This window comes from Neopsephotus bourkii, unplaced genomic scaffold (genome assembly GCF_033783945.1).
Source record: "Neopsephotus bourkii isolate Nb327-2 ecotype Australia unplaced genomic scaffold, CSIRO-AGI_Nbou_v1 NB_1624, whole genome shotgun sequence".
In the NCBI taxonomy this organism is placed as follows: domain Eukaryota; kingdom Metazoa; phylum Chordata; class Aves; order Psittaciformes; family Psittacidae; genus Neopsephotus; species Neopsephotus bourkii.
In genome coordinates, this window is record NW_026902099.1 from 8,040,008 (window position 1) to 8,067,006 (window position 26,999).

The 26,999-nt window shown below is 38.5% G+C and overlaps 1 protein-coding gene across 2 annotated transcripts in view; it reads right to left on the reverse strand.

The window, feature by feature from the left end:
- Positions 1–26,999, reverse strand: part of KCND2 (potassium voltage-gated channel subfamily D member 2) — a 287,463-nt gene that overhangs the window by 34,228 nt on the left and 226,236 nt on the right. The gene's annotated exons all lie outside the window — the stretch shown is intronic.

Below are 26,999 nucleotides of genomic sequence, written 5' to 3' on the forward strand. Positions count from 1 at the left end.
GAAAGGGATTTTCTCAATCTCCTTCTATGCAGCCTGTTTCATAAAATGATCGAATATTCAGCAAGCCAAGCCTGTTACTGTTTTAAGTGAACAATCAAACCACAGATATAAGAAGTCTTGTGATTTTTTTAATCTAATTGCTTTTCATTTTTCTAATTACAACACAGAGAAAATACCCACCAACAGTAAGTAAAGCTTTTGGAGACTGGAGCTTTCATGGAGGGTCAAATCCCTCATGCAGAAAATCTTTCTGATCAAGGCTCTCTGACAGTGGTTTGACTGCACTAAACACCGAGGCTGGCACCCAGAGGGAGCACCTGCATGTACTTCGCTACCTTTTGGAAGAAAAGCCTTGTCTTATCCTTTCCTTCTTCAGATTTTGAAAGACACATCTGTTTCACTGAAGATGATGATTCCATATGCATTTCTGGAGGATGTAGCTCTCGTTGTAGCTTGAATCTGGATTCTGTGAGGGAACAGAAATTCAGTCCCACAGCACTGCTTTGGCTTTTCCCCCACCAATTGGCTTACACTGACCTTCCCCAGAGGGCAGACTCCATTTTTAGGTGTCTAATTCTCTCGTCATCATTTGGCACAGCCTGTGTGCAAATCGTTATGCCTCATAATTAGGTACTGCAGTGCTCAGGGTTGTGACACGAGACTTTCTGAATCATTCATATTATGCCTCCTCTGTAATTCTTTCCCCTTCTGAAGGTTGTGTCATGCTCAGAGAAATGTTGTGGTACATCAAACATTGGCGTGGAAGCACTGTAAAACTTGCCTGATTTTCAGTAATGGTTTCTGTGCTGTACATATGGGCTCCTTCTGCTTATGTGCCAACCAGTGAATTCCCCAAACCACTGACTCCTGAACATTTTGACCACACACCAGCGTTCTTTGAACTACTGTGAGCCTTTAGAATCACATTGTTAATTGAAAACACTATAAAAGCAATACTGTTGATCGTTTATCTTGGCCTTGCAGACTGTGTTTTTGGACCCCTAGATGTAAACAATATCTAAGCAAGCAAGCTCCTCCTGACTAGCACTCTGACCACAGCTAAAAGATCATTTCCTGAGCCGCTCTTTTTAGCTTGACCTCCAGGTCCACAGCAGCATCAAAGAAGAATTGCAGTCTCTACCTATCTCTACTTCAAATATAACTGTATTAAATGTATTTATCTTTCTGTTTGTCAAAATCCATCAGGACCTCTAACAGATATACTTAACCAATCCTCAAATTTAATTTTGCCTATGCCATTCACTGAAAATTTTGTCCTTGGATTTTAGATTTCTACTCAACCTTTTGCTGCAAACCGTGTTTCTTTTATCTCTACAACAACAGGCACAACTTAATGAGGACTGCCAAACCCTCTCCTTTTTATGCATTTTCAATTAGCTTTGCTTCTCACTGAGTATAAATCTCTTTTTAGAGACCTTTATACAGCAAGTCTTCTGTCCTCTTCTGCTGTCAGGTTTGTTGTTTTCAGTGTGTTGAACGCTGATTTCCTTCCTTTTCTTATTGTCTTTCTCACTGTAGGTATTGTTTGTGCCCACATTATAACTGCACAGCTTTAGGCATGACGCAGGCATCCTGGGAGAAGAGTCAGGACTGTAATCCTGGTGCAAAAAGATTATATATCTCACAGCACTGCTTTTCTATGAGCTGTGCTGGGGATGCCTGACAATTGTGCTCTTGGTCCCCACTGATTTTCAGCTCTGTATAGAGGTTGTGTGTCTAGGGAATGGGTGAAGAAATGACTTGCTGGCTTTCAGCTGTTACACAGTACAAGAGGCAGAGGAGTGAGAAGTAGGGCTGCATGTCACTGCTGTGGATGCTCTGTCATGCTGCACACACCTAGCTGCAGAAGTGAATTCTGCTCTCCTATGTGAGATAGGAGTTGCTGTCTCATGATTGCAAGGACCCTTAAACTGACTTTTAGCCCAGAGATTTGACATAAAGGGTCGTTGTAGTCTGAAAATCAGAGATGCTCAGTTTTCTCAAGACTAATTTTTTTTTAAAGTTATATTTTCAAGTGAAGTATACCTTCTGATGAGGACTGGGTTATAGTCTATATACTTGCAGCTATAGTTTTCTTCACTCCAGTATGGCTTCTTTTTTGAGTATCCATTTACATCTGTAAGTATCTGACGTCCATGATCTGGCTCACAACCTATATCGGATTGCAGAGGAGACCACACCAATCCTGGTGTTAATGCTTTCTCTTGTGATGATAAAGCACATTACTTAACGACATAATCTGCATAATTCCTATTAATTTATCTATTGCAAGGGACCTCCTCATTTTCTCCCGCCCCCTTTTCAGAATGTGCTCTGCTCTCACATTTGTACTAGTCCTTTGCACCCTGCTGGTACCACACCAGAGATTTTCCTTGATGCTGTGTCTTTGTCAGTACCCTGATTTCCCTCACTGCTGCAGTTGTAAGCACCCTTCTTACAGAAAGGGAATAATAAGTAATAATAGTTTTCATAGAAAGATTAGAAATATTTCAAGCATCTGAAATTAAATAATCACGTGGTCTTATTGCTGTGACTTCTGTTGTATTTGCTGGCTTCTCCTCTCATGCATTTTAGATCATCCTTCACCCTGCTGGTAAACTTAGACTGTGAGACCTCAGTTATCTGTGCTGGAGAACATAGGTCAGTTCTGGGTGTAAGACAGCTAAAAACCCACTAAATCATTTTTTCATTGCTATCAAAGTAGGGCAAGTTTTGATTGTAAATATTAGGAGAGTTTTCCTTTCTTTTGACTCAAAAATGTGCTACTACAGTCTCATATGGTAGGTAGCAATTCAAGCCCTCTCTCTAGGCCTTTCTTTCTTTAATGTGTTCATCAGTATTAACCAGCAAATGCATTTGCCTTAGGAGCTGGGAGATCTCTACTTTCTGTTACCAACCTTATGTCTTTAATAAGTAGGCACATAGGTGCACCACTGCTCTCTTCCTCTTTAGAAAGAGTAGGAAGGAATGGGAAAAAATTTACAGGAGGTAAACTCTCACAAGAAAGAAAGGGCCAAATTAATAGAAACTTCTTAGGGACTAAAGCAATAAGTCTGTGCCAATAATCAGAACACAGCTGAGCAGTATTTTTTCCTTCTGATTTTGTGTTACTCCACTGTGTTTTTCCACTCCTTTCAGCAGCCTAAAAATGTTTCATCTGTCTGGTAATCCCTGATCCTCTCAGTCATAAGAGCTATGTTTGAGTTATTCAACCTCAAATTTCCGTTTGTAGGATAATGGACTACAGGCTTTGGGATCCTGCCTTCCTATAAATCTGTGTCACCGTATGCGTAACATGAGCAACCTACTGAAGTTGAAGGTGTCCCTGGTCACTACAGGGGGTTGGACTAGATGATCTTTGAAGGTCCCCTCCACCCCAAGCTATTCCATGATTCTATGAGCATAACCTCACAGAAGGAGTGAAGAACAAAGGGGACAAGGAAAAAGAAGGAAGAGATGCCCAGAGACAAGGTTCCTCAGGAATTATTACAGACATGTCTCTGAGGACAGCCATACACATTGTCTTTCTGCTTGGTGATTCAGTTCTTCGAAGATTAAGTGAGGCAACAAGCTGATGTGTTGGTAATTTCAGAGAGCGGGCAGAAGAGACATGCAACCCAGCGGCTGTGACTCCAGTGTGTTTGCTACTTGGTGCTGCTGGTATCCAACAGGGAGAAGGGCACTACTTCTGCTCTGAGGAGAGCATGGTCTGTGGCCCCCAGTGGACAATATGGGCCACATTTTAGGGTGCGGTTGCTGGTGGCTGGAAGGCAGTGACAGCTCATGTGCATTCATTCTGTCCTTCTTACATAATAATTATACAACTATTACAAATGAGTGATCAAACAAAAGCAGTCTGATTTTCAGAAATACAGAGTTCATAAAAATGGAGGAATGAAAGAGTGGTGCCAAATGCCTGGAAGTGCAAGTATTCACTTCAATAAGAGTACTAAGCCCTAAATAGTGCTGGAGAAACACTAAAGACAATCAAACCTTCATGACAGTTGAAGTAATTAATGCATTTTAGCTTGTAGCTAAGGAATTGAGCAGATTTACTTAATCCTTAAAAACCCCTCCACCTTAAGTACTTTATAAACCTATGAAACATATTACTTGAAAATATAAAGCAGAATGAGACATAAACCAAGTGTAATAAACGTTATTGTTCTTCCAAAAATCTTTGGGAAATGTCAGATGTAGTTACATTGATACTTATTTTATTTTATTCCCATAAAAGGGATGAATTTATGGAGGTCATGTACTGCATTATATCTAGCCCTTTTTACTCAGCTGAGCTGTTATGCAAGAAACGCATTAGGGCCACAGGGTAGTTTTTGCCAAAGGCCGAGTGGCACCACAAAAAAAAAAGAACACTTAGGAGGGGAGACTTCATTAAAATATTTCTCTCTTCCTTTTACAGACAAATTATTTCGCTTTGTTGAAATAAAATTCCTGTTGTTACACAGTCATGAATGCTATTTCTGGTATCCTAGTCTCCCAAGGTCTCAGGGTAGCAGTCATGGAAGTCTAACACAATCTTTTTTGTCCTTCTATAAAGAATGCCCTAAAACACCATTTCAGATGCCATCTGCAGTACTTGATGAGGGCAAGAGCACCTTAAGAAGAAAGAGTGGGGTATCTTCTCAGCTGAAGCCACTATAAAGGCAATGTGTGTGCCCTTACATGTACTGTCTAATCTTATTCACTGAATTACAAGGAGTAGGATTAGACCCCATAATACTCTTTCAAATTGGCAGGAGGTGGATTAGGGCTAAAACTACTGATAACAACCTGTTTTCTTCAAAAACAATCTGCACAGGAGTTTTCAGGATTTAAATGCAAAAGACGTTTGTAAGCACTACAAGAAACTGCTTTTGAGTTTAAATTTCCTAGGACAATAACTCCATAATGACCAGTAACTAATTCCAAGTTTGTGTAATGAGTGTTCTTTAAGCTCTGGAGATACAATATGCTTTGGCTTCTTACATAAAGATTTCATTTATTAAGTAGAGTTTTGACATCAATGTGAAATGGAACCTAAGCCAGGGGTCTTTAATGAAGACCACTTTCAAGGTAGTGAAACTAAAAGTTTTGCTGTGGCATGACACTATATGAACACTGTAGACTAAATTCTAGCTTCATTTACACCAATGAATCCCCAGTGGAATCAATGGGCCAGTACCACAGAAAAAGGGGTAGTGAATTTCAGTCTGAAAGCCAACCTCTGTCATCTGGAGTCATTCAAATAAGATAGCAAATAAGCTCCCTATGGTTGATGATCAGGATTTATTACTGGTGCAATGGGAATAATATGTAGTTAAAAATAAAGGTAGTGCCAATCTTCCAAAAACCTTAACAGAGCTTATAGAGACAGAAGATGAAGCTGAAATGGAGAAAAACCCGAATAGGAGTGAAAGTACATATTGTTGTTTATACAGTTTTTGAGAACATTGTTTTGTGATGGGAATGATTCTTTCTGTAGTGAGAATTGTGGGACACATGATGTATGGTTGCATAGACCTTCACATGGATTCACTTTACCTCCCTCTGGAAAGCTAGCTGAGGAATCTGAATCGGAGAGTTCTTAATTCTCAGTGCATAGTTGAGCTATCTCCAAAGACTTCATGGTAACGTATTTTTCATCATTATCTGAAAACCTAGGTAAACTCAGGAGCTTTAACTATGGAAAGCTAAAAAGCAGAAGAGATGAATCTCAGCCTAAACATTCATGTTCCCACAAGCAATGTTCAAGAGGCTCAGAGACCAAGATGGTGCTCTTTAGAAGTTCCTCAGACTCCCCAGTGCTCTTTAGAAGTTCCTCAGTTTTCCAGATCAAAAATGTTTCTTCTCAATAGATCAGTAAATACTCAGGGAAATAAAAGTTATCTTTTCCCCTGAGATGCACAGAATTCTTCAGTTCTTTTCTTCTCCTTATTTGACTGTGCTTACCTGTCAAAGCATGTATACTCAAGCTTGTGTAAACACATGTATATTAATCATCTTTGGCCAGACATTTAGAGACTCTAATAAATAATAAATTTGCTTTTTACTAAAAAGTCTGATAGTTGTGGTTCGAGTATATAATGCTGGTGTTAGAAATGATACTTCTGACTTTGTTTTTGGTTTACAGTTGAGGTTGACAGGTAATTTTCAGTCTAAAGATTTCTACTTATTTATTACAATTTTTATTATTACTATGCCTTAAGCAATGGAATATATACTTCAACATTTTGTGTACTTGGTCTATTAAGATACACATTTTTTTTGTTTTCCCTTTCATTTTATATGCTCATACATTTTTATGACACTACTGTAAAGGATTATCTGTAAATCAGATCATGCTCAAATTTTATATTAGCATGTGCTAAATATTATAGAGAAACTGTTCAAACCTGTTTAACACCCCAGACCAGAAACTCTTTACTGTGAGGTATCTTACTGGGCATTTCATAAGTCTCTAATATCCATTAGCCTGAATAAACAACCACAACCCACACAAAGCAGCTAAATCCAGGACTGGATTGTTTACTGAGGAAGAAAAAATACTAATATTTCTGTGAGCAAAGTCAACAGAAAATTATATATGTCAGAAACGTGTTGTCCAGACACTGAAGTATTTTATTTTTATTCCTCTACTTGTCAAAATAATATTTTAAAAAGAATAAAATACAAAGCACTGCTTCACTTGAAGAGCAGCCTGCATGCTAATCAGTGCTCAGCTCAAATTACTTCCTCCAGAAAACAATGCTTTAGTGAAAAGCAGTGACACTTCTTAAGCATTTAGAACAATTATTCTAGGCAGAAGATATTATGTGATGGAATTTCTTTCATGATCTGGGATGCTAATCTCTGTAACTGCTGCTTATTTTATAGAAAAGGACCCAGAGCCAGCCCTTGAAAAATGGAAAAGTGATGTGAGCTAAAAGACATCAAATGAGGCTCCTGGATCTCTTCAATGGCTGCTTGAAGAATTCAGTGGGAATAAAGATGTGCTGCCCATGCTGATGTAAGGAATGGCACAGTGACTGCTGGGGTCTGCAGGGTCTGCAAACTAGAACTCTGAAGAAAGTAAGGTTACAAGCTGCATTGGTTTGTGTTTCCCTTGGACACAGGTACATTGGTTATGTATCTTCAGTCTACCAAACCCAGGCAGCATTTTCACCTAAAAGGCATTAAAAGCACCAAACAGAAGAGAAAGAATGGGATAGGGGAGAGGACAGTGACTATGTGAAATGGGGCATGCTTCTTTAAGTTACATTTATGCTGTCCATTGTAGCATGTAAGATAATGGAAACACACACTCAACAGTACTTCAATGAGGCATTTTGACAGGCAATATGAATGAGGTATCCAACTCCTTCTCTTTTACTAAATCAGAAGTTTGTCAAAAGAAGAATTACTAAGAAAAACGAGAACCTGCTGCTGAGTGTGGGACTGATTGTCAAAGGACAAGGAAAAGCCCAAGATACTCAATGTCTTCTTTACTGCTTTTTTTTTACTGGCAGGAGTGCCTTTGCAGAGAAGAGCCTGCAGATGGGCAAGCTGAACAGAAACCAGCAGTACATTCTTCTTTTCTACATGTAGAGCTCCACCCCCAGCATTTTAGATATCAAGATGTGTAACATTATGATGGACTTCTATTCAGCAATTGTGAGATTGTTTCTGATGTACTGTCTCTGATTTTGGACTTTCTGTTACAGGGGATACATTGGTAAACTGGCAAAGGACGACCATATCTAGGCTGTGGAGTCTTTGCCCCTGGATATATTCGGAATTTGACTGGAGAAGATATGAACAGTGTGACCTAACTTCAAAGTTAGCCCTTTTTCAAGCAGGCTGGAACAGACAAGCTCCAGCAATATTTTTTCTACAATTCTATAATTCCATAATAAGCCAGCAGCTCTTAACAGCAGGTGAACTCTTAGCACTCTCCTTAGGTTGAAGTACCATAAGATACGTAGTCTGAATATATGTCTTTGCACTTCTATTTTCCCTCCATTTTTTGACCTCTCTTGTACTTTCAGTTGCTGCAAGGTATGAGGTACCTAATCCCCAGGGAAAGATTGTTTTGTGTTTATAGAGTGAACATAGAGCACCTAGTTATGACTGCTGGAGATACTGCACAAATAGTAATAAAAACTCTCTAAGACTGCAAAAAAAGCAAAATTTTGTCCTAGAAAATCTAACCCTAACTAACACAAGGCAGGTAATGCGATCACTTAGCATTAATATGATATCTTCCCTTTTGCTTAATGTCATTACCAATTTGCCCCTTCCCCGAAAAAGATAAGAAGAGTTACTCTCTAGCAGTCAGAGACTACTGAAATACCAAATGAACTAACAGCATTTGTGAATTGTTACCTGTTTTTTTCTTGCTTCAGGCTAACCAGTTCTCGTGGTTTAAATGCAGTCAGTAACCCACTCAGCCTGCTCGCTCACTCCCCTCCCTTTCCCTCCCAGCCCCGTTCCCGGAAGAACGGGGAGGAGAATCAAATAATGTAACTCCCACAGGTTGAGATAAGAACAGTCCAGTAACTAAGGTATAACACAAATCACTGCTGCTACCACCAATAATAATAATGATAAGGGAAATAACAAGGGAAGAGGATACAATACCATCTGCTGATACCCAGCCTGACCAAGCAGTGATCTAGCCCTTCTGAGTAACTCTCAGTTACATCCTGGGTATGACGTGCTGTGGTATGGAATACCCCTTTGGCTAGTTTGGGTTAGGTGTCTTGTCTCTGCTTCCTCTCAGCTTCCTCTCCTCCCAGGCAGAGCATGAGGCTCAAAAAGTCCTTGGTCAGAGTAAACATTACTGAGCAGCAACTAAAAACATCGGTGTTATCAGCGCTGTTCCCAGGCCAAAAGTCAAAACCACAGTGCTGCACCAGCTACTAAGAAGGAGAAAAAATGACTGCTACTGGTGAACCCAGGACACCGGTATAACTGAGTGTTTACAGAGAAGTGAACAAAACATAGACCAGAAATTTGTTGTGGAAGGGAAGGTTAGATTCTTTTTAGACTCATTCAGAACTGCTAAAAGTGCTAGCTAAATAACAGCTTGCCAAATATTTCTGAGCTGCTTTTCTCTTTGCTGCTTCCATACCCCTGAGAACAAATCTCAGAGATCAATACCCACATGCAGGGTGGCCTTACAGAAAATCTCTGGATTTTGGAAGAAGAGAAAATCTGACAGAAGAACTGAAAACAGCCCAATTCAATTCACACAAAAGTTACACCTAGAAGACAGGAGAACACCCATGGCCATTTCCACTGGCTCTGAAGCCTGCCTGAGCTGGATAGCAGCAAAGGTTTTCAACACCTCATCTGATGATAACCACTGATCACAAAACCCCCTTGCTATTACCTGCTCAGCTCTAAATTAACTCTCACTAAATAGCATAGCTAGATGCTAAAACTCTCACCTACTATCACAAATAAACCAGCAGAAATAGTTTTTACACCTGCCCATGAGCTAACACTTCCTAATTTGGCCTCAGGTTTGGATGGGGCATAGATTTTGATTTTGGTCATCTTTTCCTAAAACCTGCTGCCTCATTTCTCAGTTCTCTGTCCTTGATCCCAGTAATTCTCATCAGAAGGTTGGACTAAATTTCTAAATTTCAAAACCTGCCTGCTGAGGAATTGCACACCCTGTGCTAATCGTTGCCTCTGATAACATTTATGGTCCTCTGAAACAACGGAACAACAGGCTGGTGTGTACAGGCAACAGAACTTGCAGAGGATAATGGACATTATCATGCCCTCTTCTGCACAAGATAAGAACATCCACATTACTCTAAAAGCTTTCAGAACAAAAGATAACACTTAGCTTATTTTCTCTCAATAATTTTTTTACACATGCATTTGTCCCTTATCAAATAAATACGTAGAAACACAAGCAAATAAACAGAAACAAGCCGTTTTATCTCTGGGCTTGGGAGGAAGAGATATAGTTATTGTTCTTCCTGTTTCAGAAAACTAGAGGGACACTTAAAGTCTATGAAAATACGAATTATTCAGTATCAAGACAGAAGCAAAAGAAAGAGACAGAAAGAAAGATAATATATATGTAATATGAATCAGAGATTTCAGTTAGATTTTCAAGTCCCAAAATGTATTTGTATGGCTGGAGGAAATATGTATTTTCCTTTGACTGACAAACTGAACTAACTTGAAAAGAAAGCAGGTATTTCTTTGAAAGAAAAACATGGACACTGAAGTGCCACTCTGAGGAGAACTAGGCTCTCATGGCATCCATTCAAACATGTAATTTGCTGATGAATAAGCTCATTTGGAAGACCTGCTTTCTTTTTTCTGATACTGTACTCTTCTGCCCATGAATAGGTATTTCTTACTCTTTTTTGCACTACAGACCTTAGATACGTGAAAGGCTGCCCAAAGTGTCTATACAGGTGTTTCCATAATTTCTTTCAACTAGGATCATTACTTGGAGAAAATGGGATTATAAAACAATTCAGACTCTCTACTACCTTGTGACATGGAGGATGACAAAATTAATGGTTCACCCCCTTCCTTCTCCTCTCCAAAAGCCATTACCAGACATGGAGCTTTAAGGCTCAGGAAGTATAAAATTGCTTGCTGCTTGAAGCTGAGCAGACCCCAGACTGACACCGCACTGGCCCCTTTCTCTGCTCTTCCTTTCTTTTGGGCCATTCTAGTCCTCTCCATCCAAGTGCTGCCATCACCCTCTGCCTGTTCTCTATTAAAAGAAGAATCCTCTATTGTTCCTTTTTAATGACTCTTCAGATGACAAAGGTTCACCTTCACCTGCCTTTGTGAGGCGTCTCAGTTCTGCAGAGATCCAGGACAATTCCCAGTGCTACTCCAGTCTGAGCTGGCAAGACTTGCAGTCTATCTGTGTGCATATACACTTGAGGAACAGGGGTCACAGCCTGAACAGTGTTATACACTGAGGCTGTGACTCCTTCCTCTGGCTATGGAAAATTGTCATGATACTGAGATGACTCAATTATCTTTCTGCTTTTGCTGAAAACATTTTGAGAATATGAAAAACAAAAATAAAAATAGTAGGAATTGATCTGAGATCTGATCTATGCCCCTGAACCTCTTCATCTTTTCTTTGTTCAGTAACTCCAGGCTGCATTTGCCTGTGCTTGTTTTGTCTATGTCTGAGTGTTTACTGTTTTATGCCTGGTTGCTTGCCTACCTAAGGACTGCTGAGAGCATGTTTTTCTCTGTGAAAGGAATGCATATGTTTGCCTGCCTGCTTGAAACATGAACTATTTCTGTGTTGAAAAAGAGCAATTGCTGCTGAATAGCAGGCAGGCACCTTTTTCTGAAAGTTGTTTTTCTGGTAGACGACTGATGAGGTTCACTGAGGTGGATGCAAGGATGTATAATATATATTTACCTGCTCCAGCCCTTCCATTTTTCGGGGGCAAAGAGGGAAGGGCTGTTTGACCACCCTTAGGGTTAGAAGACATGAACTTGTGAACGGAGGATTCTGGATCATTCCATAATCTCAGCTGCAAATTATCCCTCCCCCCCCCTTTTTTTGTCTGGATAAAATAGTCTCACCAAGAAAAGTGAGGTTACAGCTGCTTTCTATGGCTGCAGCTTCTCACAGCTGACTTTTACCCTCAAAGGCCTTGGATGTGATGTGTGTCAAGGGTTATTTAAAGATTTTTTTTCCTTTAATTTATAGTAAAATAGATCTCTGATTCTGCCACCAGAGCTGCAGCAGAGGCACTGTGTATTCCTTCTAGCTTTCTGTTACGTTTTTACCATATATGGAGATATGAAAGAAAAATTTCCAGTATTCCTTCCTAAAGGCACATACTGAACAGAACATTATTTTTCATCTGCAAAACACTGCCAAGAAAATGGAAAACATCAGGGAGAAGCCGTGTTACTGTAGAAGCTTAAATCGTGGATGAAACTAAAACCTTCTCAATCATGTATGTACTCAAAACACCCTGTTCTGAGAAAAGGAAGTAGGCAAATCCATGGAACTAGGCGTCATATCACAATATTTAAAAAAAACCCAAAAAATCCACTATACAGCCTTCCTTGTAAATTCTGTAAATAACTTCTATACAAAACCAATACAAAACATGGTTGGTCTTATGCAAATCTGAACATTCTCTGTGATTAGAGCTCTATGGTCAAAGAAGGCAATGAGGGTTTTTTTAATCTTTTTTATTAGAATTTCACCTAGAGGAATTGTTTTTGGTTTTTTGTTTGTTTGTTTGAATTTTTATTTTTTTTTTTTTAATCAGGTTTAATCTCTTTCCACGGCCGATGAAAACTCAAATCATTTCAATTCACTTCCAGGTTTATACCCTGTAACTAAGCTCTTATCTAGTAACAGCTGCCCTTTTCTCATCTTTGTTATCTCTCCTTTTCCTTAATATACCACCAATTCCCTAATATACCACTAATCTCAAAACATATGTTTCTTAAACCCGTTCTCTATTGCCGGCTCTGTGTCACTGTGGAATCAAAGCTGTGAAATGTACATTTAGACTGTGCACTGATCTTTTTCAAGTGGTCTTGGCTGGTTTTTGTTTTTACAAAACCAAATGTAGAACACCAACTTTGGTGAAGTCTTTTGATCAGGAGGTTTTGGGGCAAACCTTGATCCTAACAACAAGTTTGATCTGCCACCTTGTAGGATTCTGCAACAGTTTTTCCTTTACCCTTATTTGTATGCGTGCCCAAATTGCTCTGTTAACTTGTTCAAAAATTGACCTTTAGTGCATTCTGCTAGGAGAATGGCTGAAATTTGTCCAGAGTAAATCAGAGACATTTCTCCGAAATTACATTTATTAGAATAAAACACCTCTTCAAACACTTTTCAGGTGTTAATAGCAAAGGCCTCAGCTTCTGGCACTGAGAGATCATGTCTGCTCTGCCTAGCCACATTTGCATAGTGTTTCCTTGAAGAATCAGTGTTCAGCAATTCAGTTTCAGCCAAAAGTGACATAATGCCATTTGTTAATACTCTGTCAGCTTCTGATGGCTGGTCAGACCTGTTCCTTGCCTTTTTGGTGTATTAATTTCTATGTCTGCTTCTTAAATTAACTTTTTTTTTCTTTCACTCCTTATTTCAAACTATTCTGCATACTCTCTGTAGGTATTTTAGTATTATTACATTTAGTCCTCAGCCAGCATTTTCCATGGATAATTCAATCTCCTGAATTAGAAAGGATAAAGTTTTCCTTTTGTTGTATGATGAAGTTAGAGTATGTAAAACTCATTTTCTTAACTGATACAGGGGCTTTTCCTATTTATAGGGCAATATTTTTAACTGTAATAAATAGGTCATTTAGTAAGTGAAGCATTTCTTTGTCTATGAACATTTTCCTGGAACAAATGGCAGGTGGGACAGAAACTCCAGATTGGCTTATATTTCTGATGGCCTTTAAAATGTGCTGGTAAGATCCAGGCTCTTCATTGTCACCAGCTAGGGAATTTTTGTTGTGAGACCAAAAAAACTTTTTATGTGTGAAATGTAACAATCCTCAGTCTGAGTTCTATGCTAGTGATTTCTCCCATTTTTTGCCAATATTGTGGAACTAAATGTCACATATTTTCAATTCCAGATTTACAGATGTCTGGAGCTGCAGCTCAGTCCCTTGAAGAGAGCTATTACACTATACAGTTTTGGATAACATGTAATTTTGATGTAAATTGAACTATTTGATTTCTTTTTTGCTTCCTCAAAAAAACATTATTTTCTTCTGTCCACAGCTATTTCACCTTTTATTTTTCTTTATAAGAACAGATATCATAGAATCATAGAATCATAGAATAGTCAGGGTTGGAAAGGACCTTAAGATCATCAAGTTCCAACCCCCATGCCATGGGCAGGGACACCTCGCTCTAAACCATATCACCCAAGGCCTCGTCCAACCTGGCCTTGAACACTGCCAGAGATGGAGCATTCACAGCCTCCCTAGACAACCTGTTCCAGTGCCTCACCACCCTAACAGGAAAGAATTTCCTCCTTATATCCAATATAAACTTCCCCTGTTTAAGTTTTAACCTATTACCCCTTGTCCTACCACTACAGTCCCTAATGAAGAGTCCCTCCCCAGCATCCCTATATGCCCCCTTCAGATACTGGAAGGCTGCTATGAGGTCTCCACGCAGCCTTCTCTTCTCCAGGCTGAACAGCCCCAACTTTCTCAGCTGACCTTCATATGGGAGGTGCTCCAGTCCCCTGATCATTCTCGTGGCTCTCCTCTGGACTTGTTCCAACAGATCCATGTCTTTTTTATGTTGAGGACACCAGTTAATGTTGTTATATTTGGAATTAATATCCCATAGTTCTATTAAGCAGCAGAGCATACCTTGGACATATAACACCTGAAGTAGCTCTCACTCTTAAGAAACAAAAATTAACAAACCATATTAAAAAACCCTTAAATCCCACAAGGCATTCTACAGCATACAATGCTTTGCCAATCAAGCAGAATCTTCTCTCCCTCCACGTACAGCATCCAGCAGCTAGCTTCTCTCATGGCCCCGAAGCTCAACCCTGGAGAACTCTTAAAGGCCCTATGTATATTCTATGTATAATGGATTTTAACTTTTGGAAGATATGTAGACTTAATTTTCAGCCCACATGCTATGTTGCCTGTCTTGGGGGTGTGGGGAGTGGAAAAATACAACAAAAATGAGGACACTATTTTTGTTATCGTTAGTTTTAGAATCACATCTTTGCAATTTCTTCCAAGCCTCCTCTAGTTTTTGTAAATGTTCATCTGAAATCCTCCCAGTTATTAGCATGTCATCCAGATAACAGACAACACCATTTACCCCCTGCCTTACTTAGCTCATTATTCTTTGAAACACAGCAGGTGCTTTTTCTGTTCATACCTAAATAGCCCCTTATGTATGTTTGTCATCAGATTTTTCTTTAATACTGGCTGCAAAGCCACCTGCTGACACTCTTGGGAGAAGCCTTGTTTGGTTCGCTCCTCTCCACTCAGCACTTCGCAAATAACTCTTCCGCTCTAGAAATCCAGTGTTGTCCAATCTGAGCTGGTGAGTTAAGATTTCTGACAAGCTTTTCCCTACTGTGGTCCTTACCTCCCCACCCCCACCCCCCCCCCCCCGAAATACAGTTTGCTCAGCCTATTCATTGATATCTAGGAGAAGAAACAGACTCTGATTTCCAATACACCAAGCTGCTTTCCCAAAAGCTTGCAGGGCTGACGGCATAGGTCTCCTCCTACAGTGTCTGGGAGACAATATTGCAGTTATACCTGTTAGTAAACAATGTCCATAATGAACACAACTTTAGTCGCAATTTTCCTACTCTGGTACACAGCTGATTAGCTATATTCCACTATAATTTAAGTTTAGGGAAACAGTTTCTATCCACCACTTTCAGTTCTCATAGCCTTCACTGTCAACAAAGTATATTTGTAAATTACAGTGACAGGCAGACCTACCTGTTAATCGTTGCTTGTCCTTACACTACCATGATACAGTGTGCTATATATGTTCATTTTCTACTGTGCACAGCCAGTGCTCAGTTATCCACAGAGAGTTTATTTAGTTGACAGATTAACTGTACCACAGATGCAGAGACTCTGGGGGAAGCCAGCTCATTTCTGGCAGGATTATTCATGCAGTTCTGTGCAGTTGTTGATACATTAGTTTCACTGGGTGCCCAGTGACACAGGCAGGGAGGATACAAAAGACCACAGATACCTCCAGCCTGCTCCAGCATGGGTAGGTCAACCTGTAAGCCCAACCAGGCACAATATGGCTCAAGCAAATCCACTTGGATCAGGTGCGTGATAACTCCGTGATGTGGTTGAAGGAACTCTTAGCCAGATTGAGTAGCGTGGTATGAGTTTGGAAGCCAGCTTGGGTCTGGTCCTTGGCAAAAGATCATAAACTCTCAGAGAGCTGTGGAGCTCAATGCAGAGGAGCTCAAATAGTCCCACAAAAGTCAGTTTAGGATGAACAGGAAATATTATCTCAAACTGAGGACCCAACATGCCAACCTTGTAAACACAACCAACTTACTGCACTGGAATGTTCGACTTTTGGTCTATTCCCCAGGTTCCCTGATGCCCACTGTGTTCCAGTCCCTACACACACCTACCCTTCTGACACAGCAGCTTCAGGAGTGGTGCTCCTGCCTTGGGCTGTAATTAGCCAGGCACTTTAGTGGAGACACGGAGAGTTGACTCAGAGAATAGACTGAGGTTCAGTCATTTGATTTCCTGAGTTAGTTTAAACCAGATTACTTAACAATTTGGTCCACAATTGCCCAAATACTTCTGCCAGGCTAATGGAGGCAGTGATATGAAGGTGGAAAATAACATCAGGAGTGAGAGAAGGACTATGTCTTGTGGGCATAGCACTGTTTTGTGCAGATTTAAAGTGCTTGAAGAATTCTGAAGGTACTTCTAGGCATCAAACTGATTTTGAGAGTCTTTTGCAGAAGGTTGTTGAAACAACCAGTAGCAGAAAGCATTTTTAGGCTTGCCAAATACCAGAACACTTTAGCCCTCTAAGTGATTTCCGGGGTAAAACTATTGTTCTGTAAAAAACAAACCAGACCAGACCAAACCAAACCAAATGAGACCAGACCAAAACAAAGCAAAGCAAGCCAAACTGTGGTAAGCTTTTAAGGGTTTCCTTACACCTACTATATCTGTATCTTAATTACTTCCAGTGCAAAAACCAATTATTTAAGGACTGTTTGTGCTTCATACCTCACAATGTTATGAAAATAACTTTTGTATCATGTAACCTTCCACCTTATTTGTACAAATATACTTAAAAGCTTCATTTTCTTTCAAAATGCTTCCTATCTGCATTACATATAGTTCCTTTTACCCAATGCAAACAATTTATTTTTGCTCTCTGTTATTATTTCGACATCTAATCCTTTGCCAGTTTTCTGTTTTGTGTTTTGCCATATACAGAGGAGTTTAAAAGTAAGTAACCCACTAATTTTCATTAACATGGGTTTAGAATATGGATTTATTTCCTTAGGATACAGGACAATAGCTCCTAACAGACGGGCAACTAACAGGAAGAATTTATTCCCCCTTGCTTCAGGAATTGTAAATTATAACTGAAATTAAGACTAAATCTTGATCACACACTTTTATATCCTTGCTCTACAAGAGAAGAGCAAGCCCTTGACATTTAAAGCAGAGTTGAAAGTGGGAAGCTGAAATTGTTTTGTTCCAGTTCTAAGTGCCTTTCTGTGCAGTTGCTCTCTTTGTTCCAGTGGAATCACTTAAGGAGAATTTTATAAATGTACTCCCAAAACCTGTTATCCTTTCTAACTCCCATATGAAGATTTTAAATACTGCTAGAATGAAAATCTCCTAAATTTAGAGAAAAAACCACAACCCTATTGTAAGAAGGTTGGGAAATGTGGGAATTATAAATTTGATCTAGATCTCATTTACAGTGGTAAAAATCAAGAAGTATTCTCATTTCTGCAATGTTTGTCAGTTAAGGAGCTGGAAGTGGAGGGAGCAATGTAGCTGTCTGCGTTGTGATTCTTTTTTTTCTGGCTACGTTATATAATCCCAAGCAAGAACAAAGCTATGAGCTATATTTATTAACGACAAATCTGAGTCAGTACTTTCTTACACTGCAAAAGAGATGGTGCATTGATCTAAATCCACAGCAAAACCAGACTCAGGTCTCTCTTTATCATTTGAAACACTGTTCAACATGATCCTGAGATTACTCGCCTACTTTCATCACAATAATTAAAGGATGCCAAAGGATGGTGATTGCTGATGCCTATTGCAGACTAACCTCAACTGCTGTGATTTGGAAATGAAAAAGTAGAACTGAATCGCAAAGAGTCAGCAACATTGCTGAGGGGTAAAAAAAAAATCCAAACCAACAAACAAAAAAACCCCACAAAACAAAAATTAAAAAAATGAGGAAAAGCGAAGAAAATAGAGCAGATAATCCATGAAGGCTAGGCAGGAAAAGAATCCTGATAAACTAGAAAGACATGGGGCAAGTTTCATCATGTAAAAATGTATGTGCATGTGAAATAGAACCATAGTAAGGGTTAAAAGTTTGCATCCTTTTACAAAATGTTTTCTGAAGCTATGTAGTGAATATATCTTTGAGGAAATATAGTATCATTGCTTATAATGTCATACAGTCTCCTTTCAGGTAGATGAAAGGAATCTGCTCTCTGCCTTTGATTTTTAAACTAAAATCTTGTCTTGGAGCAGAACCACTTATTAAAGATCAGGGTTAATGTCGCAGTTGAAGAGCCAGTAAAGTGTTATTCTCTCTGCCGCTTGTGACCTCCTGTCTATGTAGCATGAATAAAACATGTTAGGGGAGAACATACCCATCTATACATCCCTTATTTTTCTCTTTAAAGGAAATTACCTGGAAGAGTCTGAAATCTACAACAGGCTGCCTGAAGTATGACAAAAGATATATGTCAGTTGTCATTATTAGAATGAATACAAAATAAAGAGGATGAATATCTATATTTGCCTAAGTAACCCCCCAGGCCCATTATCGTCAGCAATTGCCCACAAGTTCAGGTGATTGTAGACCTTTTAACCCCATTAGCAAATGGCAGAAACCATGTTTCTTTGGGTTTTTTTAATATATGCTCCAGATGCTGACCATCTAATCTGTTTATGTACTTCAAAAGACAGCTCAATTATTGATTCAGTACATAAATTGTTAGAGAAAAAAATCCAAAAATGTCTACCAGCAAAGTCAGTATAGCTACATTCCACATGCACGTGAAGTTCCTTTATTTCAATATTGCTAGAAAAGTTAGCTGTGCTCTATGTAAGGTCACATCACAGTGACTGTTTAAAGCTAATCTGCAGGAATTATAACAAAGTTTAAAGGTAGTGCACTGACAGGGTACACTTAAAAGGCTTATTTTTAGAAAATGGAGCTGATGGGATGCTCAGCCTCTATTTACAAAAGTAATTTATTGCACTGATAGCTCAACAGAAAATGGCTAACGAATTAATGATTATGCTCTCACTACAAGGTACACACAAAAGTCCTGTTTAAAATACAGAGACTGATGATTTTTTTTTCTATACCCAGAAATAAAACTTCTCAATACTTCTGTACAATATAGTAAAATCCTTTTATTTCTTTTTCTCCGCACCCACTCCCCACCCCCCCCCCCCCCGATATGCTGGTTACATTAAAGGCAATGGGATATATTTCATATTGTATTATTTTGCTAAACTTAAACATTTGGAAGAATTGTCCAACTGTTTGGTAATGGCATCTTAATGATGTTTCAGACAATCTACTGCACACAGAATGCAAACTACCACAGGCTATTTAAATGGACAGCTTTACAACACCAGCTCTGTCTGCTCATCACTAGTTATACCTGCACAAGACCAATGCCATTATGAGCTTTCTCATTCGAAATCCAGGACCAATGAATGGTTTCAGACTAATTGTTTCCAGATTTTTTTTTTTCTATTTTGAGAAGTTTCAAGTTGTGGCAGTTCTAAACTGTAGGAATCATTTTTAGAAGCCCTTTATTATAAAACTACAGCATCTGTGAACCTAGTGGTTCATTATATTTTAAAACATTCAGAAACAAAGAGAAGCCTGGATGTTAAATTTAAAATGGTCTGGTTACCTTGGCAAACATATGTTACCTTGGCAAATATATATATATATATCTATATATATATATATATATATATATACGAATTAGCATTCCCAGGGGAAAGAAAAGTGATCCATTGATCAGGGCAGATGTTATTTTTTATTTCTTAACTTAAATGTAATACTTTGAAAAACCTCTTCCTTCCCACAAAATAGATCACATTCAGGAACACATTAAGCATCATAAAGTAACTAAATTTTCTGGCAAAATATTAAAAACAAACCAACTACTTTACTTTGTGAGAGAAGTACAGTGCATTCCAGTATATATATATATATATATATAAAGTATTCCCTGTGAAATCAAGGGAATCTGTGGAGTTCATTTAATTGCACAGTAACTCTACAAATTATGACAGAAAGTAGTATGGTGTATAAAAACACAGTGAAACTGCAACTAAAAGCTGTGGAGATAGGTCTTAGATACATAAAGGAGATATTATTAGAAGTATTGCACAGAAAAGTCCAGTTGGCTTCTATTTACTTGATAAAATTAAAAGCCAATGCATCTGATTCAAGCTGGCATAATTCCACACTTTCCATGGAGTTGTTGGTGATACAATAAAGATCAGGAAGTATTGCTTACTGCACACCATGGTTTTGAAAATCCATTGACAGTACCGAAAATGCGGAACAACACAAAATACCTTTTTTTTTTTTTTTAAATATGTCTTTTTTTACTAAACAGAAAGGAAACAAAAGCTCACCCTGGAACCGTGGATGGAACAGTGTTACAGATCTGTAGGATGCCCAAGTAATTATTGACATAAATTGCTGCATGAATTAAACCTGTAATGATAGTAGGAACAATGCAGAGAAAATGGACATCCTGAAGAAGACAGGAATCTGTTATTATTTCATGCGCTACTTGCTGCTTGAAACAGTACCACCCAAACACTCCTTTACAACTGTGATACACCTTTTCAGAAACAATCCTTCCTCTCTCCTTAATAAGTACTTATACAAAGGAAGAACTCTCAGGAACAGTCAATCTGTTCCTTAGCTAGCATGACAAATGGTGCTCTCGCTGGACTCATACACTTCTAATTTGCTGAAGCTAACATGGATTGCAGAGTCAAAAACTGGAGCTGAATATGGCTCCTCTGTAAGTGCTTTTTAAGCCTCTCTTTTTAATTGGAAACCCTATTTTATATTTCATTAGCTCATGAGCACACTTTGTTTTTCATGCAGCTTAGTTTTGAAGCATAACTGAAAAGCATTTTTGTTATTGAAATCCAAGAGGTGCATCAAGTCACTTCCTATAGAATGCATTAGTATTTGGAATATTTTGGTTATGAAGGTCATGTCTTACTGTACTTGGGTTACTTTCTTGTTTTATTTCCTTATCAAGTGATTTTATAAATTAAATAACAGTGTCACCAATGGAACGTTAACATCTAGTAGCTGCTGCTTTACTGAGCTATAGCAAAAGAAATGAGGTATCCTGAAAATTGTTACATTCCTTTATGCTCTTTTCAATTTGATGAGACAAGAATGATGTTGGCATACAGCACAGTCCTGTCCTGAGGTTCTTGCTAAATGGTGGGGTTTTCTGTTCCTGGGACAATTTTATCTACTACCTCTGCTTATAGTGCTTCCCTAGTGAAAAACATCCTTTGTTCCTCTGCTTCCAGAGAAATCAGTCTGGAACTACCCGAAAAAAAAAATAATCCACTTTGCTAAGTCTTTTATCCTCTGTCTCTGTATTATATAGCCTTTTTCATCAGAGAAGGAGCTGTCACTGCAAGTTTGAGGAGCACTGCCTATGGGCCACACTTGCTTCAGATGAAGGTTACACTGAAGCTCTGGAAACCTCACTTTTGACGTGTTTGGTAGATGCACATTTGTAGTCTTTGCTAGTAGATCTAAGGAAAGGGAAGATGTTAAATGATGAAAGGAGCCCAGCAAGATACTTCAAGTGATACCAGTGTTAGACTTTTGTCTCAGTATGAGAATGTGCCAAATCTGAGAAGCACTTTATTGCTCACTTACTTCCCCCAGGCTTTAAATACCTCAGTCAATACAAAACCTGGACATCTTTGCTTAACTTAGTGCCTGATACTGGAAATTGAGCTTTATTATGCGTAATGAAACAGTTACAGCTAAGCATGCTTGGTTTTGCTAACCAGAGGTTACAGTGTCCTCAGTACTGTCAAAGCCCTGAGGGCACTAATGGCCTTTCTTGCCTCCCCTAACCTGCCACGGCCTAGGACCCCCCCTGGGGCTGTCACCTATTGTCCCAGTGATGCCACAACACTGCTGGTTTCCCACTCCCCACAGCCCTACCCAGTCATGGGCCCCACCAAGCTGCGTCCACATACTGGCCTTCCCTTGGTCCATCTGCAATCCCATGGAGGTGCTTCATGCTTGTGGTTGGGTCTGCTCCCTGTGCTGCTCTGGTCTGCCCTCTCCCTCAGAGCAGGAACCTCCAGCCAAAGCCTGTCCGATGTTCTAGCAGACCCTGCCCAGCTACCCTTGGAAGCCATTGACACTCCAATTGGGAAGCCTAAGTTACACATATATGTAACTTTTAAGTTTGTCAGACAAAGTACTGAAAAGGGAGAGTAAGCGAAGCAGTGAACATGAAACATCTGCAGTTATTCCACATGACGTTGGCTCAGAAGACCAATTTCAGTCTTACTCACTTCTAGCAACTACATTTCACAATGGCCCTACATCCTCACATGAATAGGTTTGCAGGTACGTCTGTATATAACCTGCAAAGAATGGGTAGTAAAAGTTAAAGATCTTCCATTCAACAGCTGTTGTGAAAACTTGAGCTGCTATAAAATACTTCTGCAAGTAGCTGGTCATGCTTTACAGAGAAATAACAAAGAAATTACTATATGTGGACGATAAAATTAAATGATGTGGTATTCCTATCATCATTTATTTCTGAAAAGACCATAATTTGAGAGGTGATGAAATTGGCAGTATCTTTTCATTGATCTGTTGTATCTGTTCCGGTTCTGAGTGGTGTGTAGGAAATGTCTGTTAACAAAGATTATTAAATGCCTATCTGTCATTGCTGAAGATGATTTGCATCCATTCTATGGATCTATACTAGCCAACAAGAGCATCAAAATCATTAGAGGCATTTTAATTAAGAATTACTAAGAACGTAGTTTCTTAGCAATTGCTTGGAATTTCTTGTCTTAATTTTCAGAATGGTAAATTCTGTTTTTTGTCCACTAGACTACTGAATCCAAAGTATTTAGTCTGAAAAAAATCAGAATAATTCTGACATAATTAATTTTTTTGCCTATGCTTCTTCTAAAAAAAAAAGATTAATAATGGTATTATTGATAGTTTCTCCCCTTCCGTGTCTAAGAAGGCATTTCCTTGATTGAAACACACTCCTATGTATTTTAAGAATTCTGAACTGTTATGTTTAAAATTCATTGGAAGTATTTTAAATTCCTGCCCTGTTTCTAACGATGAAAAACTGCGGTGTTACACATTGTGACAAAGACATAGGATGAAAGGTAATTACAAAATGTGTTACTACCATTCATGTGTGGAAACTTCTGGGCTGGAAAAATGTATGCTCTTAGACAGTAAAAGAGACACCAGTTAAATGGATAACCTTGATGCACAGAAAAATGCTGAACACGTCTACTTCTTCACCAGGTATTCAACTGAGAATGCCCCTCTGCACCACACTCTTTTTTATTCTGTTTGGGTTTTTGCTTTTTCAGCACAATGATACTCTTTTAAGAAGAAATACCCTAAAGGTCAAATTATTGTTGAAAATGAATTCTTAGCTAATATATTCTTAAGTAGGTGGGGGTTAGGCAATTTTATTACAGGAGTCCTGAATTCTTTGCTAAACTGTGTATTTTACATGGTCAAGGAAATATTTTATTTGCTTGACTAACATTCATGTACGAATATTTAGATGACTTAAAATATGTATGTGCAAAATTTATGCAGCTATGATACTTCACTTGAAATTGGACTTGTTTTTCACAGTTCATTGCCCAATCCACAGAGCAATAACTTATGAAAGAATATTAACTTAAGGTACACAAATCTTCTAAGTAAAAATAGACCCACTGTTATCTAGCAAAAAATACACTCAAACCCCATTAACTCATCCAAAGAAACAAATCAATTTCCAGATAAACACTGTGTTTGCATAAAATGCTGCTGGAAATCAAGATGTTTTTCAGGTACTCCAATGAAAACTTTTTGTAAGTAAAAAGCATTTTGAAAATAAAAATTGGGATCAAATAGTAAAGAATGTCACCAAAACAAAAAGTATCACACTTGATCTACAATGAAGCACATTTTTGAGTTAGGTGCTATCCACGTCATAGAGCACAGCAGGCTAGAACAATGTTCTTTCTTAATTTTTGTCATGCTTAAGATTATTTCACTAATCATTCCTTACCCCTAGTTATAAGATCAGATGCTGCTTCTTGTATTTCAGTGGTGGTACCACAGTGATGGTAATGGTAAGTTCTCTCACAACTTCTCATATTTTTCCATGATCTGCCATGTGTGTACCTTTCCTGCCAGACTGTAACTGAACTGTCTGTCAGTACTGTCTGTTTCTGCTATTCCTACCTCAAGGGATGGTTAGGAGAGAGAGAAAGACAGCAGAATGGGACGAAACAGCCACACAGTAGTTGGAATTATAACAAAGAATTTTGTTTCAATATCTGCTATTTCTTTCACTCCTTTCTGTGTGAAAAGCCAACATGAATTCTTACTTACTGCAGCAAAGGTGCAGACAACTGCATGACTTGATATGACACATGCCATACCACTGAAGTCACTTAGAACACTCAGTTAAAATTAATATGGGTAAGCTTTTGAGGGACCAAAGGAATTTATAGTAACCTATTCTAAGCAGGGATGTTCTTTTCTAATTCCCTACCTAAATATTAAACAAAAAAGAATCTCCTTATAATCCTGTTCCCAGGGAGAGTTAGTGTTATTTATCTCCCTCTTGGTGAGACTCAGAAGCCAAATGGTTCAGAATAGGAACTTGGGTGGTTGGGGCTAGTCATTGGAAGAAATCTCTTTTTGAATCTACTGCAGAGGGACCCTAGGGATACCAAGCTTCTAAAAAATCACATGTATTGTGCAGAACCACTGGGCTCAATAGCTGGGGTCTTTCACTGGCTGCTTATTTTATCTGGAGCAAGTTACTGAATCACAATTACTGCTTAGTCCCCGAAGGCCTTTTCTTACAGTTAGAGCAATTCAGAGGGGTCTCTGTAAATTTGGAAGTTGTGTTACTCCTACCAGGTCTCTGTCAACAGAATGTTTTTAAACTACAGAGCAGCATACAATTATAGCTTATTCCATCTGCTTTCCTCTTAGCTTTGGAAGATATAAATCTTTTAAAGATCCCATATGAAACAATCTGTTAGTTAATATAAATAGGAAAGGAAATGATATTACTGTAGTATTTTTTTTTTTTTAATAGTAGAAGTGTTCCATAAAAACTCCAAATTCCCTGGGTTTTTAACTAATTTTATTTCAGCTTTACTGGCAACAAATTTGCATGCATATGCAGCACCTTTTCCTCATGCCCTCAAGGAACAAAAGCTGTTAAAAACATTATGAAGAAAGCTTTATGACTTAAATCTGTTGTGTTTCTCCTAGTATTATACTGGCAAAATACGCTATAACAATAAAATATTTTAATGAGGATTTTCATCAATTTAGAATAGCAAAAATGCCCTGGTATATCATGTAGAGTTCTGCATTGTTGCAGAAACCAAAGCAAAAAATTCAAAGTACATATTTGATCAAGTGTATTTGAAAATAAGAGTGAAATAATCATAATCTGCATCTATCTAACAACTGCTTGGAGTACAAGTTACAACCAGTTGCAACTAAAATCACTGGTGAACTCGTATTTTAAAGTGAACTGCAGGAAAAGGACAAACGATTGATAGGAGTATGCCATTTAAGAGTAAAAGCTATATCCAGAGAAGAAAGGAATAGGGGGAAGAGGGAAGGTGGTGTGGGGAGGGTAGGGCAGTATTTAAGCATAGTTCTGTAGGAATTGAATTTGACAAGAGATTCCAGTCAGTATTCAGGGCAAGATGCAATCTTGTTGCTCCTGTCAGTGGGTGCCTTTGATTTCAGTGCGGTCAGGATTTCTACCTCATTATCAGATTTGAAACCCATCACTTCTTACTTCAGTGTCAAATTAAATTCTATGCGAAAATGGAAATGTTGCATTCCCTCAGCTATGATGTATTATGCCTTATGATGGAGCTCATTCTCTACTACTTTTTCTGCAGAAAAAGTGCACTTATATTTTAAAGGCTTACAGAAGTGATTAGTTTTTAAACCTTAAAGAAGAAATCTGTGTTTCTTTCATGGGAAGATAAACCCCTTCCATATCCACTTGATTGGTGTTTCCTGGAAGTACATTCAGAATGACAGTTTCTTTGGTCAAAGAACTTAGAATAATCTTCAACAGGGACAGAGATGAAAAAATGCCATGAATTAAATTCCATTCTAGCATTTGGGTCTGGCATATACTCAGGGCTTTCCACAATAGAGTGGTAGAAATAAAGTATACAAATGTGTAAATAAAGTATATAGCCTCTACTAGTTAGGAATTCCCAATCAATTTACCAGGTACCAAATTTAACATTATATATCTTTAACTAGTTCTGCACCCCACCTTCTTAGAACAGGAAAGAGTGAAATCATCCAGCTCTTTGAGAGTCTTACAACAAAAGAAAGGGGAATCAGCAGGATGAAGCAAGAGTCTTTCCTTGCCCTCCACAGTAGGATCCTCTGTGTTAGACTGACGCAGAATACGCACAACACTGAGTAGGCACTAGAAACATTTTATGTTGCTTTTTGGTTTGTTGTTGGGGTTTGGTTTTTTTTTGTTTGTTTGTTTGTTTGTTGTGTTTTTTGGTTTTTTTTTGTTTTTTTTTTAAATTGTCATAGTTGATGTGTTTCTAAAACTGAGACTATAGCATTGTTATGGAACCTGTTGTGGCAACTTTGAAGTTCTCCTTGAAAAGAAAACTGTGTTGTTTTAGTCACAAATGTTATAATTCACATTACAGACACAACACAACAGTGTCTGTACTTCTGACCTCTTAAGTCACCTATGAAAACTCAGTTTGGTTCAAGTTCTTAGATTTATATAGAGCTCTACAAGGTTGAACACTGTTTAAGGGTGAATTTTCCTTTGTGCCTACTGTTAAAACATCAGCAGAGTTTTTACCTTCTGCCTAGACACCCTGAGACAAACAGTTCTGGGGCTGAGGAAAGTTGTGTCACTTATTCCCAGGAAACACAGTGACTGTTTCAGATGTTCCCTTCTACAAAAG